At 42.2% G+C, this 21,238-nt stretch overlaps 1 protein-coding gene across 1 annotated transcript in view; it reads right to left on the reverse strand.

The window, feature by feature from the left end:
- The window catches only part of LOC143371496 (uncharacterized), a 609,947-nt gene that overhangs the window by 445,386 nt on the left and 143,323 nt on the right, over positions 1-21,238 (reverse strand). The gene's annotated exons all lie outside the window — the stretch shown is intronic.

Genomic DNA, 21,238 nt, shown 5'->3' on the forward strand with positions numbered 1-21,238 from the left:
CTGCCACAGTCATCAGATTGCGAAAAGAAGAAGATTTTCTTAAAGTTAAATAATTTACGCTGGGATTGGATCTAAAATTTTAATTTTAGTTTTTATTTATAATACTTTTTTCGTCGATATAAAGAATAATATGAAAAATTTGTCTAAGGAAAGAACTTACTTTTTCTTTCAAACGGTATAACTCTATTAATTTTTCATTATTTTTCTTAAAAGTGGACCAATCCCAGCGTAAACTATCTAACTCTAAGAAACTTCTATTTATTCTGCAATCAGATGACTGTGATAGGTACTACACATTCCCCCAACAGGAGTTACATCGTCGAAGGGGTGGACAAGATTCCGCAATAATTAATAAATAATACGAAGGATCGACATAAAAAAAAATATTTTCTGCAAGTTTAAAGATGCCTCCTTATATCCCAAAAGAATTTAATCCAATATGATCAACAGTTTTTTCAAAAAAAATTCTTAAACACCAGGTACTTTTGGAGCTGTTAGACGAGAATCCCCCTTATACCCAATTTCAATATTTCAAAAATTTATAGCTCTGCAAAATAGTTTGAATGTTCAAAAGAGAGAGAGAGAGAGAGGGAGAGTGAAATCTATGCTTCTTGCAACGCAATGCATTTCACGAAACACGTGTTATCCAGCGTGGCAACTCGTGGCGTCTAATTTCCACACAATCACGACTCGTGTTTTCTTTATCTGGTCGAATCTGGCGCCAGATTTTCATCCACGCGCGTTTAATTTTCACTTTTATGGCATGACGGCGCAACGGGGGTTCCAATGGGCGACTTTCGTTCCTGGTGGTAAGAAGTATACGGAAAATCGCAGGACGAACTCAGATTCGCGCGGTTACATTCCCTTCCTCCCCCCCCCCTGCCTTAATTAGTTCGCGGGAATCCAATTAATTCCCAAGAAGCACTGGTTTCTCGACAGAACGAGAGTGCATCGAGTTCGAGGTGTTTCGCGTGTCGAAAAAGCGCCAACGCTCCTGTTTACAGTTTTAAATTAAAACTTTTAATTGAGTCATTTATCGGAACTCGCGAATTATCGCCCACTTTATTTACGCAGGGATTAATGCTACTCTACGGGACTCCTGCTGCACCGTTACGCTCTTCGCAACGATGCTTCTCGACTCATTACCACGCTGAACATAATTTCTGTTCCAATCAAATTTGCCACTCCATTTGACAAATTTATTTGTCTGAAATGATTGGATGCTTCGCCAGTGGAATTGCAATTCTGGCGAGCGATTCGAACCCCGAGCGATGCTCAAAGAATGCAATTAAGTTCCTTCCTCATTTCTTTCTGCATATTAAGTGACGTGTGACTGCGAACTCAGTTCTACGTGGATTATAAGCCACCGGGGTTAGGCGAATTTCTTTTAAAAAATTTATAGAGGGGAGTATTAATAAAAACTTGAAGTTTATAAGCACTTGTTCGTGCTGCACTTTCTACGCAATCGCACAGTAGCGAAGAATAGCGTGAATTATGAAAACTGTCGACAGTAATTAAATATAAACCAGCGTTAATCGAAATGCCCCGTGACGTAAACAGTACGAGTGATCAAACAAACGAATAAATTCTGAAACGTAGGTACACGCGTGTATCTAACTTTAAGAAACTTCTATTTTTTTGCAATCAGATGACTGTGATAAAGTGCTACACATCCCGCCAACACGAGTTAATAAGAAGGATCGACATAAAAAACAATTCTACAAGTTTAAAAATGCCTTCTTATATTCTAAAAAAATTGAATCCAATATGACCAGCAGTTTTTTTAAAAAAAAAATCTTAAATATCAGTTGCTTTTCGGGGCTCTTAGACGAGAATCTCCCCTTAACGCTTCAATGTGAATCAAAATAATTCCCACCGGAGGAATATTCTAATATTGTAAATACCGATTTGTAAATTACAGCATATATTTCTGGATTTAACCACTCATAACGACTCAATCCAATAGCTTCTACCGAAGGATGGAGGAAAACGCGAGTTGCTTACGTTGCAACTTACGTTGCTCTGTATTTTCCTAGCATGAAATTATCTTTTTTCGACGCCTGCATGAAAATGGGTGTTTTTATACGCCTGCCTTTTTATTCGAGTTTTCCACCTTTCTCCCAAGGAAACTGAAATTTGCGAGCTGAGTGAATATGGCGAGCAATCGAGCATGCATATTGTTTTGCGAATCGCTCAGCAGGCTTTCGAAACACACACCTTTCATGCAGGTGTTGAAAAAAAAAAAACAGTATTGCGCGTGACAAGGGAGAGACACGATTTTGCCTCGCGCGAAGTGGTGCCCTCGCTGCGCTCGTCCAGCAAAGCTTTCTTCTCCCTCTTGTCGCGCTAGGTACCACTGTTTAAACGGCGCGCATGTTTATTCGTTTCAAATAAACACGTTTGGCTATTGTGCGCCGGCAATAAACACACGCCAGTGATCGAACGTTTGCTTTCAATTCCCTTGCCGCTATAATCTCGTACCCAAATCGAGGGAATTATACATCCCACACGGAAATTATATGAATTATGCATACGTAGTGCGCGAATCTTTCGTCCCCGCGTCGCGCACTTCCTCGTCGTTCAGCCGCAATATTTATTATCTGGGTTACTAATTGAAGTGTACGCATCAACAAGTGGGGACCTGGTTCTCGCTTCATTGTCTTCCTGTCTGTGCGCAGTCTCGTTTCCCTGCGCCGTACCGGACACACGATAATGGAACGCACCAAGGAACCCCGCCACTTTTTATTTCACTTATTATTATCCCCGTCCGAGGAGACGTTGGATCGCGTGTTTCTTGAATCGCGGGCCCGTGAGAACCGAGACCGTGACTCTGACATCTGGGGAGGGGAGAAGTTAACAGTCCGCGAAGGAACCAGGGTGCGTCTGTCCCGCGCTGGGCAGTTAATTAGAGTACGCAGCCGCTAATTACCGCCGTCCCCGGGGCATTCTGACCGATCTGCGATAGGACGGTGGCCTCCCGTGGACGGTAGTAATGCTACGTTTAGTTTGATTCGATTCTTTTCAAATCACAAGCGTAATCCAGATTGCGGCTGATTACGGTTGAGTGAAACGAGGGGGTTGAGTATTAGAAGTAATTGGACGCGTGGAGCGGTTGTACATCGAATACTCATTTTTTTCACACTTTCTGTTGGTAAGTGCGGGTACATGTGATGGTAAGTGTGAGTAACTACTTAGTTCTTACTATTCGAAAGTACTATTTGAGCTTTTGGTATATTTTTTCGCTTATTACTTATAATATATGTACTTTTATGGTAAATGAAGTTTGAATTGGAGATCGTTTACTTATTCGGTTACTTATACAAAAGTATCGAATACTTGACTTATTTGCAGGGACTTCAAACCGGGAGGGTTTTGATACCGGTATTACGTCAACAAAACTATACCGATACCGATATCGTACCAAATAGGTGAATATCGAAATCGTTAAAGTCAGGAGACTTTTTTCCAGGGGGGGGGGGGCAACTTTGGGATGATGGTAAAGAAAAATATATCCCTCTTGCTGTTTTTAACCCATTTTATAGTGCCAATTTAATTAAAAAATTAAAATCGAAATTTAAAAATATTCCCTTTTTTTAGTATAAACTTAATTAAGATCAGTTTTGAAAAATAAGCGATTTTTTTTCAAAAACCAGGGGGGGAAACTACCACTTTTGCCCCCCCCCCCTGGAGATGCCCATGGTTAAAATAAACCGAAATAAGTACCGGTATTTTCCGGTTCTTCTTTCGGTGACATGGTACATTAAAGTAATATCTTCGTAACCCTTAACAATTCGAGCTATAAAAACACCGACATAACGTAATATCTTTTCATAAAAATACCAAAATATTAGTATACCTACGTTTACCATATAGGTCCTTGTCTAATAATATTTTGAAAACTGTAATGAAATCCGAAAACCGAAAAAATTACCGATAAATATACCGGTATTTCCGTATTTCGGTATCTACAAAGGATTTGAGGATGGAAGCGGAAAATACCGGTGTCATATTGGTATTTTCAGTTTCGTTAAAAATCCCTGCTTATTTGACGAGAATTGAGAGTTGAGGTTTTACAGGGAAAAGAGTCTGAAGAACTCGTTGTATGGAGGAAAATAACTAATTGTCCTTTTTATGTTGATGTGGGATTTAATTGGGGTAACTAAGAACGAGAAAGGAGTAATTAAATGTTCGAGGAAATCGATAGTTTCCACGTTATGTTTAGCCACATTCGGTGATTTTATATTTTTGGTAGAATGACGTGGAAGAGTGGAGTTAATCGCGATGCATATGCGTGTTAATTGTGCACAGAACCGGGCGATAAAATGTACGATAAATTATGGGTGGTTTGATGAGAACTGTTTTCCATGATAATCGGTCTTTGGTAGCGAAACAATACGCTGCGAGTTCAGTAATCACACTTGCAGAACGATTTACATAATACAATACACCCTAAATGCATAGTCTGTTTTATTTAGCGAGGAGGCGCGAAATTGTTCAAAGTGTGCTCTAAATACCCTCGGAGTTGTGCTCGATGCACTAGCTGCTTATTGCGTTGGAAGAGGGCCAGGGATATTCTGTTAGCCCATTTAAAATTGAAATTGTATCCACTTTTATTGTGGCACCGTCTCTCAAGGAATGCAAACGCGGGGAACTGCTCCTTGCAGAAAGTTATTCGGACCTGCTTTAATTATTTAATAACAGTAATTAGCAGTATTATTTAAGATAGTATTAAGTGTCGTTCGCATCACACGAGTAGTATCGTTTTTCATCAAATGTATGTAACTTGATGAATGCTGCTCATACACGCAGAAAAAATAGTACTATGACAGTAATAGGAACAGTAAATCGAAATTATGAATTAGAGTATATTTGCTTCGAAGTTTAAGTACATACATAGGAATATTTCAAAAGAATTTACAGTTTTTTATTTATTATTATTATTATTATTATTGTTATTGTCATTATTCATAAATGGGTTTAAACCCAATACATAACAAGGGTACATAACACTTTGTGTATGCATAGATTGAATAAGAAAATAAAAGAAACACACAAATACATAATATATCAAAAATATATCTGAGAAATGAGAAATGAGAAATGAGAAATGAGAAATGAGAAATGAGAAATGAGAAATGAGAAATGAGAAATGAGAAATGAGAAATGAGAAATGAGAAATGAGAAATGAGAAATGAGAAATGAGAAATGAGAAATGAGAAATGAGAAATGAGAAATGAGAAATGAGAAATGAGAAATGAGAAATGAGAAATGAGAAATGAGAAATGAGAAATGAGAAATGAGAAATGAGAAATGAGAAATGAGAAATGAGAAATGAGAAATGAGAAATGAGAAATGAGAAATGAGAAATGAGAAATGAGAAATGAGAAATGAGAAATGAGAAATGAGAAATGAGAAATGAGAAATGAGACATGAGACATGAGACATGAGACATGAGACATGAGACATGAGAAATGAGACATGAGAAATGAGAAATGAGAAATGAGAAATGAGAAATGAGAAATGAGAAATGAGAAATGAGAAATGAGAAATGAGAAATGAGGACATTTCAATTAAGATATCATAAAAGTTTGCAGAAGAAAGCTAAATAATATAATAATAAATAATAATAAATCAAATAATTTCGTGCCGTTCCCAGTGTAAATATTTTGAAACGTTGGTTAAATGTTTCTTGTCTTCCCCTTAAACTACAAAAACATCAGGTGACAATTTACTCGCGCAATTAATTATTTAATTACACAATCACCAGTCTGTGTACTGGGGTTCATAAATCCCCAACAACTTGTCACTCGGTCAGTTGTCCCCCTTCCCAACTGGCCAAGCTTAAATTACCCACTCGTTTTCACATTTTTTGGATTCTAACAGTTTTTCCCCTGCGCCCTTCAATTGGCCGTGGATTCGAGGTGCCTTTAATCGTCCGTTCCTTAAGCACCGGCCACCAGCGCCGACGAAAATCCTGCTTGCTCGATTTTTCCACGGGTCCCAGGCGTGTTGGAGCCAGGCCAGAAAGCGTGATACTGTGAAATTGTCGGGGGAACGAGCAAAAAGCGCGAGCGAATGTGTTCCCAGACGGCTGGCGAGTTATCCGGCGTCGCCGACGGATTCGCGCCGACGTTTTCCTTGCGAACGAACCGCGAGCTCAGGGCCAACGAGGAGGCCGGGGGTTGTGTGTATATCTGGAGGGTGGGTCTGGGCCGAAATTTGCATTGCAGAGTGAAATTAGCTTCGTAAAAAGTGCCAGGGCCCGTAAGGAATTTGCAATGTTAACGAGGCCGATCGCCGCGTTTCCAATGCGCGGGGAACAGGGCACGTACCCTCGTTTGCACGTTAATTCGCTCCAGCTTAAGTCTACTCCCCGGACTTCCTTTCTTCTGGATCCTTCTTGCCAGCCCGCGGCTTGTTACACCGCCGTGCACAATGGAGTCGTCTTCGAACTGGACGACGTTAACACTGTATCGAAACGACTCTGTGTTAATAACAGTGGATGGGGGTGGGGTTGTTTCGAAGCTTTCGATGGGTCTTGCAAATTCGAAAAGTGTCAGGGGGGACTGGCGGAGTCTAAATGTAAGAGAGATTCGTTAGCATGTAGGTACTATGGAAGCTTCAAGAGTTGCATGTAAGGTATGTAAGGATGGAACTAGAACCACCTAGTGGATTCTAATTAGCATGATCCTCTTCAGGATTCCATTTGAATGTCTGACAACTCGAGAGTGGTTAGATTGGGGGTAGCCACGAAGCTCATTCACGATTTCTACCCTCCACCTATGTCGGTGAACAAGAAACGATAATTGAAAGCAGGGATTAGTGTCGAGCAATAATCTCGTCTCCCGAGTAATTAAGATATAAGATTAAACCCTGCCGGATCTTATTTCGCGACCCTCGCGCTTGCCGAAACCTGTGGAATCGGAATCAAGTAAAATATTCTCAATCTCTATTCTGGTATATCGTAATTCTCGAAGCAACAAAACTTACTCCAATAGCAAACCATGTCGTTACTCTTATCTCTCGATGTTAATCAAAAGTTGTAACCCACCCTCCCTTCCCACACGCTGGCTTCACAAATGAAACACTTGGAAGACGAAAAGCTACGCCCCGGTGTAACTGTTCCCGTTTCCCTCGCCGTAATTCGAGTGTTTGCGAGGGCCACGGGTACAAGATTGTTAAGGAGGGCATTAAGGGAAGAAATATCGCCAATTTGCGGAATCCGCGGCGAGACGCGTGCTACGAATTCCGGGCGTTCGCCTACTTTCTTGAAATAGCCGCGAGGCGACGAGGAAATCTTAAACGCTCAAGCGTATTTTCGTCGGGTGGAGGGGAAATGAATTTCCCCCTCGCGAACACAGGCGGGTTCGATGTTAAACCCTTTTAGCGTCGACTCATTAGGCCAACGAGCACGCCGTAAGGAGCGCCGAAAGAACTTTATTTAGGTTAGTGGGGCTCGCGAGAAAAAATTTTCCTCTATAACTTTCGGCGTGCTCGGATGTTCCTTTGAAGTCGTCGTTCAGTTTAAAATATGCGGGGGAAAAAGTTCGGAACCTTCTGCGCGTTAGGGAAGAACACATCTAGCGCGTTATCGCAATTTTAATCAGCGATTCAGTGTAATGAACGGGAAAACTTGGGGGCACTTAATTCTCAATATTCGTAGGAAGCAGAATTTGAACACTTTTTAATGCTCCGCCGTGTTTCATTAAATTAAGTGTCCTGTTAAAATTAAGGGACGCTCGAAGGAGCACGCGGGCACGATGATCCTCATCGCGAATTGATATCGCACCGCGATAATCGAGCGGGCATGTCGCGCTCGAGCAGTCGCAGAGGCGCGTGAAGAGTGAAAAATGAGCCATGTCCGTGTAACAACTGCGAAACGTGTCAAGTAATTGGTGTCAAGAACGAGAGGCGAGGAATCGCCGGAGAAACGCGTTTAAGCAATCGTCTTACGGGATGTAATGCATTTGAAGCAGTTAAGATAATCGTGAGTAACAGCGAGAAAGGGATCTGGCGTAACAGGGGAGCCTCGGTGCAAATGGTGACATTTCTCCAAGGGAAACGCAGCGGAATGACATTGATGCTCGTAGGGAAAAATTCCTGGCCACGATGCACGCTGGGAGCGGTAAGTAATTGCGTAATTGCGCTCCTTCCATATTTATGTAACCGCGGTCGTTCCTGGGATACGCGCGTTCCTTTGTTGCAAATAGTTTGCAAATGAACCCCCGCGGAATTCCGAGGCGAGCAGGAGGATAACACGTTATCTCCAAGTGACGATTACAATTGCACCGTACAGAGCCCCCGTCCTCGCCAGATATCGATCAAGGCTCGTGAATTTGTTATTAAGGATGCTAGGCAGTCGTTTCAATTATTTATTATTTATTTTACGAAGAAATACATTGACACTGAGACTTTTTCTTCGGCACAATTTTTAGTGATACCATAAACTTTAAAAAAATAGGGTTGGTTCGCTAAAAGTATGTATTACGTATGACCCTAAAGATTGATCATTAAAGAGGCTTTTGAAACAAAATTATTTTGTTAAGGGGTTATGCCTAGTCAGCTGGCGAAAAAGAACGCGATTTTTGGGTTTTCTTTTGTGGAATATCTACTGTATATTTTTTTACAACTATTTGCTTATTTTAAAATATGTATATGCAGCCACTCTCAGTAGTTTTGTTATAGAAAAACATTAAAAAATGAACGAATAACAGCCATTCGCGCGGAAGCTGGTTTGATATCGGCGAGCCAGATATTTCCGAAACCGCTGTATCGATTGGCCTGAACTTTTGCAGACTTCTTTTACATATCAAAGACTAGTAGATGAGCGAAGGATATTTTATTTTAACAGAAACTCTATTTTTAATTAACGAAAAACGATCAATTCAGACATCGAAAAATCGTGGTTTTGCGTTAAACGGCCGCCATTTTGTGAAACAATAACTTTTTGGAAAACCCTTCGGGCATCTACTGAATTCAACCATATATTAACAGAATCTTTTTGAATTTTTAATTTTAGATGACCCGGCTCGGAAAAATCGTGCTCACCGCACAGTGCCTTTATCAAAGCAGCTTCCGCGAGAATGGCTGTTATTCGTTCATTTTTTAATGTTTTTCTATAACAAAATTCCCGAGAGTTGCTACATATATGTACTTACAATATAAGCGAATAGTTGTAAAAAAATATACAGTAGATACTCCACAAAAAATTCCCGAAAATCGCGTTCTTTATCCCCTAAATTAACTTTTTTCAAGTATTTAATTTATGGTTCGTTGAGTGATGCCACTTTCCCTAAATTAAAATAGTCGTATTGCTATTAAGAAAGGTTCGATTGAATAGTCGAGAATGGTCCCCAGCAGATTTCCGTGGACAAATCCAAGCCCAACCATGTTTCGTACAGTTGCAACCCTTTGAGACTGTGAAATGTCAAATCGATACGCCGAAAACGCGGGTTCATCGAACCGACCCCCAGGGAAGCTTTTGCACAAACAGTGGCCGGGGACCCCAAAATATTCACCCTCGCGAAATCATACGTTGGCACTGATCAACGTGCACGCTCGGGCGCGAGAGGGTTGAGCCGCGCGCAACCCTCCGCGTCGAGGATCGCGGAATACAAAACGCACAAGTGGAACGAAATCCCCTTTACCGCGCAAGAGGATTACACAAGAAACATTCACGGACGTAAGGGAGCCGCCGCAGCCCTGGCAATTGCGACGATTTGCCCGCAAATTGGTTTATCGTGTCCCCCGCGACGCGATCGAATGGAAGGAAAATGTCTGCCGCTCGTGGAAAGCGAGACGAGTGGCTCTATCCGCGAATCGATCAATCATTCGTGAGCGCGGCGATCGACGATGACTTGTAGACAGCCGTTCGATGAAGAAACATGAGCGGCGATTAATCGGCGATACTTGGGAATTGAACGCCAATTTACAAACATGAAATTTACTGTACTCACGATGCATGGCGCGTGTAATTTTTGGGCATCAGTCTAATCAAACGTGTGGGGATGCAATTTCTCCGCGTCATCGCACCTCGCACTCAGGGGCGAATGTAATTTGCGTATATGCTAAGTAAGCTGCAGACTAGGGTGACAAATTTTGGGGAGTGGTAAATCTGGGGGGCAGCAAATTTTGGGGAGTGGTAAATCTGGGGGGCAGCAAATTTTGGGGAGCGACAAATCTTCAGCGAAAGAAATTGGGAAGAGCTTAAACACAGAAGCTTGAGACCACTGTAAAAACAATTCGCTTCTTTTTCATATAGCGAATTAGCAATAACTCATATGTGAGTTGCCATATTGAATTAATTTTGAAATTGTCTCGATTCTTTTAAATTAAAAGGCGGCAGACACTTGTTAGCGTCGGGGGCCAAATCTCCAAAGCCGCGACTTGTATTATGACTTGTAGAGACCTAGGGATGAGGCAGTAGAACCCTCGATTGTCTTACTGACAAGTAGAAACTTATATTTTCCTAAATTTCAGAACCTATTTAGTATCCCTTTTCGGTACAGTACTTTAAGGTTCAGTGATGAATGGGGAAGGTTAAAAGTGGTTCGTACCTTCAATAACATCAGTTTACAAACCCATAAGTGGGCTTCGGATTAGTCACTACACCTCTGCAAAGCACAAAAGCAAAGGGCACCTCTCTGTTCCCCACTGTCGTTCACTTACTCCCCTAATTAGCATCACACGAGAAAATGAACACGTCGAGATGATTCCCTCGAAGCTACAAGATGGACCACTTTTAAGAACACAATGATTACCCATAAACCAATAAGAAAAATCACGGAACACGGGAGTTTGAGAGCTGGTAGAGGCAGCACGATCTAGAGAAGAAGCTGGACGCGTCCAGAGGAGGCGCAGCCAGGTACAAATATGGCGTGCGCAGCTTTGATGATGCTACTTTCCGTGCACGGTCTGCGGTATCCCTTCCTCGTTTTTGTCGTCGGGAATTCTGCGCACAGCCAGCCATATTTATAGTTACGAGCGCGCGAACGAATCTCGTCGGGTGGTCGAAAGCCAGGGGGGTTGTATTTACGTTCCGTTTAACTGCATAATGCATGCGTATCAACCGCGCTGTTCCATTTTAATCCCCCTGGCCACCGGATAAGAGGGCAGCTCACCCCTTCGCGCCAACGAATCCGCGCGTGTGTGCCTGAAACGGAGGACGAGCCAGCTGGTCACGAATATACGGGGTGCTTTGAGAAATTGCGCAGAACTGCGAACGTGTTGCATTCTTTAGTGAGTTCCCTCTGTGACCATATTCTGTATACGAAACTGTGTCCCACTTGTTTTCATGGGTAAACTGATTGCTCTCCTTCTTTGGTGGGTAAAAGGTACAGGTTTTAGAAAATGAATCCTTGAAGAGATATTTCTCATTCTATGCCAGAAAATTACTTTAACTCTAGGGACCCATTTTGACCCCCAATTGCGAGGAGAAGATCTTTGGTCTCATACTATCCTACACATTTCTTAAGGGGAACCGTGAGGATGGACACCGTGGAAAACGTCGCTCCTCAAGATCCTGCGTATCACGGCTCCACCGCCGCCATTTTGTGGGAAAAAATACGATTGTTTCCGGTGAGATTATACGATAACAGGCTACATATTGAATTTTCTGTTTATTTCGTTATTTTCCTAAAAAAAATGCTGAAAATGACTGGGCACGACGGATACGGAACTGACACGGAACGGATATGTGTGCGCAGACCTTTAAAGGGTTCGTCCACCTTGGACGGAGCAACATTGCAGTCATTTTCGGCATTTCTGACACGGAACGGATATATGTGCGCAGACCTTAAGGCGGGTCTGGCGCTTTACGGTGCAAATACCTCCTGAAGTTCTGGGACCCGGGTAACAGCTGAGCGCGGGACTGTTCCAATGTTACCCGTTGCGAAAGCTGCGGAAGAACTGCACGAGTGTGCGTCCATGTACCACATAGACTCGTAGTACGAGCCTACATGGACGCACACTCATTCAATTCTCCCGCAGCCCATGCTGTGGTTAGCAACGTAACAGTCCCGCGCTCGGCTGTTGCACGGGTCCCAAAACTTCAGGAGGTATTTGCACCGTAAAGGGCAGGCCTGCCTTAAGGGGTCCCCAAACCTTGGGGGACGAAAAATGATGCGAAACTTGAGAATTTTTTAAAACAAAACCATTAAATATATTTACCTACTTCCAGCTTTGTGGCTTCATTTGTCAGTCTTTAGAGAATATAAAAAAAAATTGTATGCAAAAATAGTGGTTATATTCGGGTCCTCTCTAATGTGAACGAAAACAATAAAATTTCCCACCACTCAGAGAAATTTATACTTACGTATATCTGTCTAAAAAGCTCGAATTTCTTAACAACACGAGAGCTGCTAAAAACCTCCGTACAAAGCACATTATTAAGCACTATACATTTGTAAATAATCAGTATCCCCGCCACTCTACCTACGTGTCGTCTTTCGTATTATGCGCACGCTCTTATGCGACCGACTGCAAAATGACCAGTCAGCCAGCCCATCCGTCCAGCGAACTGGTCTCTTTAAAAAGGAAACGAGGCCGACCTTCGACTGCACCGGCGTCAAAATGGTCTGTGTAACGTCTATTACGTACTTGTTGCCGGAACTCGGTTATTCGCTTGTACGCAACGAAATTAATGAATTCACTTTCTCCCTTCCTCCAACGCTCGCCCGTGGCAGCACGCACGAAGTTGAAGCTACGCTCGATCAACTTTTGGATGCTGGATCGTTTGGGAACATTATTTCATTTCGCCCAGGCGTCGTGCTTTTCTAATTTAAAAGTTCCTATCAGTTCGCTACCTCACCACAGTTGTGCCAATTGAATTACACTGTAAATTAATTACGTAATTTAATTACATTGTATTTCAATTACGTTGTAACTCAATTACATAATTCAAACTTTTCAATTAATTCAATTCCTAATTACTGTAATTGTGCGTGTAACTCAATTAAAATGTAATTGAAATACAATGTAATTAAATTACAGCTCAAAACTCCGAAGAAGTGAGAAAAAAAGTGGAAAAAATGTAACAAAGAATTTATTTCTCTTTATACATTATAGATTTATGAATAATACCATATTCAGCACTCATAATAATTTTTTCTTTCCCACCTCTTATTACCTCTCAATTTGGTTACCTCTTAATTCGTAATTATAATTCAATTACATTGTACTATGCAATTACAATTGCGAATACATTGCAATTACGAATTGCGATGTATTTTAATTGAACATGAGATCTGAATTACGAATTACAATGTAATCGAATACGATGTAATTGAATTATTTTGCAATCATAATTTATGGAGTAATTCAATTGTAATTCTACACAAGTCTGTACCTCACAGCTTTTCCAAGTGGAACGAACCTGCAACCGTAGCTCTTTACGCTGCAAATGAACATCTCAAGCACACCGAAGTTTAAATTGGATAATGACTTTGTATAACTCGAGACGAGATGAAAAAGTTCGTGTTTCGTAATGAAATTCGTTTTGAAATTATGCTGCTGTATAATTCGTCTTGTATTGTTTCCTATTCGAATTACCTGCGTTGAGTGTGCGCAGCATCGGACAAAAAGTTTTAACTTGAAGTTTCTAAAGTTTCTATTGATATGTATTCAACTTGTGGCTTTTGGAGGAAGTGCGGTGGAAGAATCCTACGATAATTTCTCCAACATTTAGAATCGATAACATAAAGACTATGAGAGCAGAAACTTCATAATTTCCACTTCAGTTACTGAGTTCCTGCGACTTTTCGAATCCTACGGTTATTCGTTACATTTTTCTCGATTTTAGCAGATCACGTCTTCCTTGATATGAAATTCATTTAATGCCACGACGTTCTCGTTTAAAAAGAGTACCGCAAAATGAAGAAGATCAAAGATACGAGCTAGCTACTCCATTTCCTGACCAAGACGTTGCAAGATATATCAAAGCAAAATATCAGTGGATCATTAAATAAACTTGACGTGGTTTAGTGAAATGTAGAGAAAATTTCATAAAGTCGTTGCTAATGCTACATTTTTACTACTCGCTGAAAACGAGTCGCCAAATCGATATCCTCTGGCGGAATTAATTTTATGCAAGTCTAGCCGCTGAAATTGCATAAAAATTCAAGAAGGATCGAGGCGCGGCCGATATTATCGAATAGGTAACTGGGGCAACGAAATTACCATATCTCGAGCGAAGAGCTCTATTCGAGGTGGAACTGAGTCGTTCGCGGAGGAAATGGACGGAATGCGTTAGAATTCGCGAATGGAGCTTAATTGTCCAGGTATGCCTGGCTACATAAATCGATAACTTGCGCGGAAACGAACCGCGAATCCTGATTCCCGAGCCCTTCGAGTGGCAGTCACTATTCATTCTTCGCGATGAACAATCTGGTCAGCAGCTATTCGACTCGGCAAGGGAAACGTTTTTAGTCCAGTGAAATTAGACGGAAATATGGCCAATCTGCGGAATAATTTCTAGAAAGTTAAATTTTGACCTGGACCTGTATTTCGACGTTTTAAACAATATGTCAAAAGTCCCCTGCGATCCGACAGCCGCTAAAAATGTTACAGAGGGTTGAAGTTAAAAAAAAAAAACAGTTTTCCGCGGGTATCTCCCTAAGTTGGGAATTAGTTGGCCATCAATATGCCAAGAATATGTGCTACTAGGGTATGAGCAGAGAACAGGGGATTTAATTGCATACCGTGTTCTGGTGAACTCCTGCTGCTACGTTTCTTTTCACGTGGCCCGTTCATTAATCTCATTTATTAAGTAAACGCACACCACCGCAGGAAGTTTATGGAACATGCATCTCCCTCGAATAGCACCGGCAGTGAAAAGCAGTAATATTAATTACGGTTTAGATTGTAGCTTCCTGAATGACGCGACGGACACACTGGCTAACCGACATTCAGATTTATTAACGGATTTTAATGTAATACGTGTATATGTGGGAGAATAATTTGAGCTTCTTTGTTACTGCAATAAAACGAACTGCCAACGGAGAAACGAAGCCAGAAGTATCTTTCACTGTCTTTTATATAAAAGGGCCACCTTGGACGAAGCAAAGTTATAGTCAGTTTCGGCAATTTTTTTTGAAGAGCTAATAAGATGAATGGAAAATTCAATGTGAAACTGTTATTGTACAACTCCCGACGTAAAAAGCCTTATTTTTTTCGTATAAAATGGCGACGTTAATAGTTTTATTTTCTACATGCCTAAAACTAAATAAGTGCATACCGATTTTGCGATATCTTGAACAAATTCTTTGCAACTGACACTTTATTAAAAACAAAAATGCACTTTTTCTCCGCATATTCACTATTTCGACAAAAATGAATGTTCATGGACATCCATGTGTACTTCTTTAATTTTAGACATGTAGAAAATGAAATTTTTTGGTTTTTGTTCTAGGTCAAACGGTACAGCCGTGAGGATTAACACCGTGGAAAACGTCGTTCAGCAAGATTTCGCGTATCACGGCTCTACAGCTGCTAGTTTGTACGGGAAAAAATAAGACTTTTTCCGTCGAGAGTTGTACAATAACAGGTTCAAATTGAATTCTCCACTTATTTCATTAACCTCCTGAAAAAAATTGCCGAAAATGACTATAACCGTGCTTCATCCAAGGTGGCCTAACCCCTTAATCTCGCAGCACTTTGATTGCATTTGGTGAGTTTGGAATTATATGAAAATGTTCAATTACGAAGGAATACCTAGTCAACTTTCATTTCACTGGAAATCCATTTCGTCTTTGTAAACAATCTTGCCGGCTGAAAATATTTCATAAAGTAAAAAGTACCTGCTACCAACGAAAATGTTCAAGGACGTTGCACTCGACGTGGAGAAAATTGCAGGGAATTAAAACACCGCAGGACCCTTTAACACTGACTGAAAACGTCACAATAATTCCATTCACACGAACGCGTGTCGGGGCGCGCAATGATCGTTGCCGCGCTCGCGAACTTGCAGCACAATTGAACTGTCCACGCATAACCAACCGGGCGGATAGATCGAGCGCAATTACCGTCCGCCAAATTGAATCAGGCATTACATCCAAATAGAACTTGGATTTCTTCGTTATCGTTTCGAGACAGATCATTATTTATCCTCCCTAACGAGATTGCCTCCTTTTCGCCGCACGGCGGAAAAGGGGTAAACAAAAAGAGATAAAATTAAAAAAGGGGGAGACGAAGAGTACAAAGCCAAGGGTAGAATTCCAGCTGGGTTTCAGCTTTAGATGCAACCGGGTAAGGAGCAAACAATTTTAATTACCGCCCACTGACGAGAGTCTTCCTAATTGCATCTCGGATCCCCGAGAATCCTTTCACGTCCGCAAGTAGCCAACGAATAATTAAAAAGAATAACTGTCCACTGTTCCAAACTGGAGAAAGCCCGTGGCCTGCGCGTGGAGAAATTCACTCGTGCACAACGGCTGACACTTAAAATCGTCCAGCATAAGCGTCACACCTTTGTAGCCATTGGAAGAATATCTGTTGTGTGTCGTTAATTGTTCGAAGGGAAGAAGTAACCCAAAATTGTGTAACGTGTTACTGTAGGATCGACATAGGGAACAAGACATGGGCAAAGTACACTTGTTATTATTCTGTTTTTGGTAGAGAAAAAGTTGGAAGCTACAAACTACACTGGAAGAACGAAAACTGATACTGTTCCTTCATATTGAAGAAGAGACTTACTGTGAAATTATAAGAATCACGAATAGAAGTGATTCTACTGGAAGTAATAGAATGCATCGAAATAAAAAATGCAAGAAGGTAATTTTGAACAGCTACGAAAAAGGTACTCTTACGCACCTGGCGATAAACTTGGAAGAATAGAAGATAGCGAAGGAAATCATGCAGGATATTGGGTTCAAACTCCTCACAACTTCTGCTGCAAGATGTCTGTGACAACTTTATCACTACTCCAAGAAATTCCACGTTTCTGCATTACGCCGTGGAATAAAGTGAATAGCGTACGTCTGCATAGATTATAAACGTGTTTCCTTCGCGCATGCTGCACTTCGCGAGGACGACTGTGCAACAAGAGTCGTGGACGATTTGTCAGTGTGAGGGATTGTACGTGAGCGAGATAGCCAGGCAGGATAGGCCACATCGAAAGCTCCCATCAGAGCTTTCTCTCGCGGTGCTTGACCAGACTGAGATCTTCGCTTCCGAGATATACTAGCCATCGCCATCTTCGCGAATAAGTCCTGGAACGAGTCCAAGGTTTAGAAAGTGGCGACGGGTCAGAGACTTGGAGTATTTTTCTCCCTTACGTACCAGGCAGTCTCGCTAAGCTTGCTCTCACGTGCGATCGTTATCGGGATTATTACTCGCGTGTCGCGTAAAGATTGCAACCACCTACGCTCGCTGACTTAATGGAATTAAGATTAGATTCGTCGTCGACGCTGTTCCCGCCCGCTAGCGTGACGGGGTATAGAGCGATGCTTGTTTAAGATTATATGCGGCTCGTTCCGTTAATCTGGTCATTGTTCTGACAATAACGAAGTGGAAGAGATAGCCAGTTGGGTACCAAGAGGCGTGCTAGCGAGCTCTAAGCACGTCAAGCGAGGCAGTTCGATTGTTCCGGTTGTACGGTCGCTAATTGGTTCGAACAATCAATATTCATCGGCAATTAACACTTCGGGAACGGATGTCGGGATACTTCCGATAGAGTACTTTACTTTTCTAGGACAGCTTCGGAATAATCCTGTCGACACTTCGCAGAATCAATATCAAGAGACCTGGTTTTGCGAGTGATGAGACGCTTGGTTAGTGATTTTATAATATGTGACTAATGGGGAAACGTTGAAATGCTCGGAAGAGGGTAGCTTCTGGTTTGTAGAAGGAAAACGGAGAAGAACGGAAATATCCTGATGTACAATTAATTAATGGCAACTCTCGGGGCAAAGTTGATAAATCACGTGACGAAACATTTGTCTCTAATGGTGAACGAATGCGTAATGGGGTGGTTACCGATAAGTGAACCAAGGAGAGTTGATTTATCTTTAGTTTATTTGCGAGCGCGTCCAGTGTGTACAGCGGTAGGTACGAGATGTATTGACTATTCGTACTAACTTCTCGCATTCTTATACATACACAAAGGCATCTAGGTACAGCTCCCATGCCAAACTTGAATATTATTCGCCTCGAGGGAATCGTTTCCACTTGGACGTCGTTTTCTGGAAGCGAGGTGTAAATACGCGGCTCTTGGTTTCTTCGAAGCCGCGCGGTTACGGCGACCTAGCCGCTGGCGGGACCTTAACGGTTGCTAGCGGCCCACTGTTTATGGCGGCTAGTTGAGGCACGCATAAAACTTTGCTCGCGAAGTCAAAATATTTAAGTTCAATCGCGATAAGTCCTAAACCGTGTACCGCTACAAACGCAAGACAGAAACAGGAGTGAACGCCGGACGGAACCTACTACCGGACATTAGCTATTCTCCTTGTCATTTAAGAAGGAACCCGTTTCGCGCATGTAGAATGAGCTCATTGGCTCCGAAAAAGCGTTGGTGGGGATACAGCCAATAGTGGCTTCTCCCGGCACCAATCCTGCGCAGAACCGGTCTAACCTCGTCGGTTGGCAGGTTCCTTCTTAAATGACAGGGAGAATACATCCAACTTATTTGCAATATTCAATGTTGCGCAATATTATTAACCGCCTGTGCATCATATTGGAAGGTTTTACAATATACTGTGTGAATCAAAACGGTTTTGATATTTATTGTGCAATATTGAATATTGCACAATAATATGAACCGTCTACAGGCCGCTTTACTTGAGAAGATCTTTAAGAGGGGATTCTCGTCTAACAGCCCCAAAAGTAACTGATATTTTAGATTTTTTTTTAAAAAAAAGTGTTGGTCATATTGTATTAAACTCTTTTGGGATATAAGGAGGCACCTTTAAACTCGCAGAATTTTTTTTATGTCGATCCTTCTTATTATTTATTAATTATTATGGAACCTTGTTCACCTCTTCGACGGTGTATCTCCTGTTGGCAGGAACTCCCCCTACGTTCTAGTCACGAAGTTCGACGAAGAAGAGAGAGACCTGATACCATTAGAAACATTGACAATCATTCAATAGTATCCAAAACTTTCTACCCCGTGCCAAAGAATTTCAAAAGCTGCAACTACCACCCTCAAATCTCTTGACAACTACTAACCAGAGGAAACAGGCATCAATACAAAACGAGCCTCCTCTATTCCAGCCTTATCTGGGGAAACAATGGTTCTAAATGAAGGCCCAGGTCGCTGATCATGGAAGAATGGGGAAGTTTACGGAAGGAGTGGCTCGCTGGATGGGATACAGACTTCGCAGATGGAAACGGCAGTAATAAACAGTGGATCCAGGAAAAGAGGTCGAAAGGGAAAGAAGGGCCAGACGAGCCAATGGCACAGACAAAGAAGGAAGAAGATTGAAGCACACCAGGAGCAGGCGTACACACAGACGAGCTAGTGGAGTGAAAGGGACGCAAAAGGGGGCCAGGGAAAGGGAGAGAGAGAGAGAGAGAGAGAAAACGATGGTAGCACGTGCCCTGGCGACCGTTCGAAATCGGTTCGACGATTCCGGACAGGAAACGGGCCCGGCTTCACGGTCGATGGTCAGATCGTATCGATGAAAATTGCAATGGCCTCGCCGCGGTGAAACGTTCCAATTTCGCGAGAGAACAACGACATGCTGCGCGTACACCGACGGTGACTCGAAGGGGAATCGAAACACGTTCGATTGTCGTCCATCCTACCCCCATTTCGCATATCGCAATTGATACTGGTAATGCACAAGGGAGTTACACCCGAGACACTGGTAAACTGTGACCGTAAACTACACTGCGCCAGTAGTAATTACATTTTATACGACGCGATAGCAATTTCATGTTCAACGTCACCGAGTAGTGGTGGAAAGCCAATAATTTTCTTCAGTCTTGTTGGAGATAGTTGTCACGAGTATTGTGCAAGTGCAATAGCGAGAGAAAAATCTAAACTGGACTTTAAGACCATTTCACTAATCGAAGCGACGCAGGGTTGACAAAGACAGTAAAAAGTAGAAAATCTGCGGATGCACTCTAAAGCCGGGAAACCACCGGGAAGCTAAGCTGAGCTATGCTATGCGATGCTATGTTTTAACGTAGCTTTTAGTGGAAACGGTTCCATAACAGTGTATTGAAGCTATTTTTTTAAAAAACATGGCATGGCATAGCATCGCATAGCTTAGCTTAGCTTCCCGGTGGAAGCTTACCGGTTTAATACCATTTTTCTATACTAGAAGCCCCCTTCTCACGTTTCAAGTGCGTCATTGCAATTAGGATGCTATAAACCTCAGAAACGACAACGTAGAGAAGGAAAGCTTGATGAAGTAGCTCTATTTATACTCGAATTTATCGAGTCCCTAAAAAGAATGCCAAGCAGAGCGTGACACTTTCGAAGCACGTCTAATTGCAAGCCTTGCTTCCTCGACGCCACAGAGCTAGCGTGGTCGTTTTAAAATTTCTCAGTGACCTGTATTCCTTTAATACCGCCACCTCGGGTCTCGCAGGTTCGATATTGGCTGGCCGTCATGAAAACGTTTCGTCGAGAAAAATTGCCCGCACATAACGTACACCGGCCAATCTCGTCGCGACTAACGTCGACTTTATCCGCCCGTTGGATTCAATATCATGTAAATGGTAGTGCAAAGGGTTGCTGGGGGACAGGTGGAGGCGGAAGGGCCGGGGGCAGAGTGTCGTTTTGGACGGAAACCAATCGACTATGGGGGTATACCTCGTGACTTCCAATTAAATCAAGCGGCGCTCGATTGCACTTCCCGCGGATAAAAGTTTCAAAAGCGGCGGCGATAGCTCCGTCGAAGCTTCCCCTGGAGTGCATTTTTTTGGGGACTCCAACGAAGACCGCGCTCTAACGTATTTTGGATCATTCGATTCGATCTCATTTCTCTGGGAGTGCTTTTCGATTTCTAATGTGCTTCTTTGACGAGAGCAACCCTTGGAAGTTTTTCCACTATTAACGTTTGTAATTTTACTGCACTGTTCCACTTCGTGGAAACTGCCATTGCCGAATATTTTATGGCTGCGTTGTGCTCGTATCTTCGCGCAGGATTCGGTACAACGAAATGAAGTTGCGTTTATGCGTAATGGAACTTGAATCTCTTCTTGCGAAGCGTTCTTCTTATTAAGTTCTGATTGAACTGTGATTTCTTGCAATTGAATAAACGGTAGACTCGGCATTGTCCGGATTGACAAAGAT

This window comes from Andrena cerasifolii, chromosome 7 (genome assembly GCF_050908995.1).
Source record: "Andrena cerasifolii isolate SP2316 chromosome 7, iyAndCera1_principal, whole genome shotgun sequence".
Taxonomy (NCBI): domain Eukaryota; kingdom Metazoa; phylum Arthropoda; class Insecta; order Hymenoptera; family Andrenidae; genus Andrena; species Andrena cerasifolii.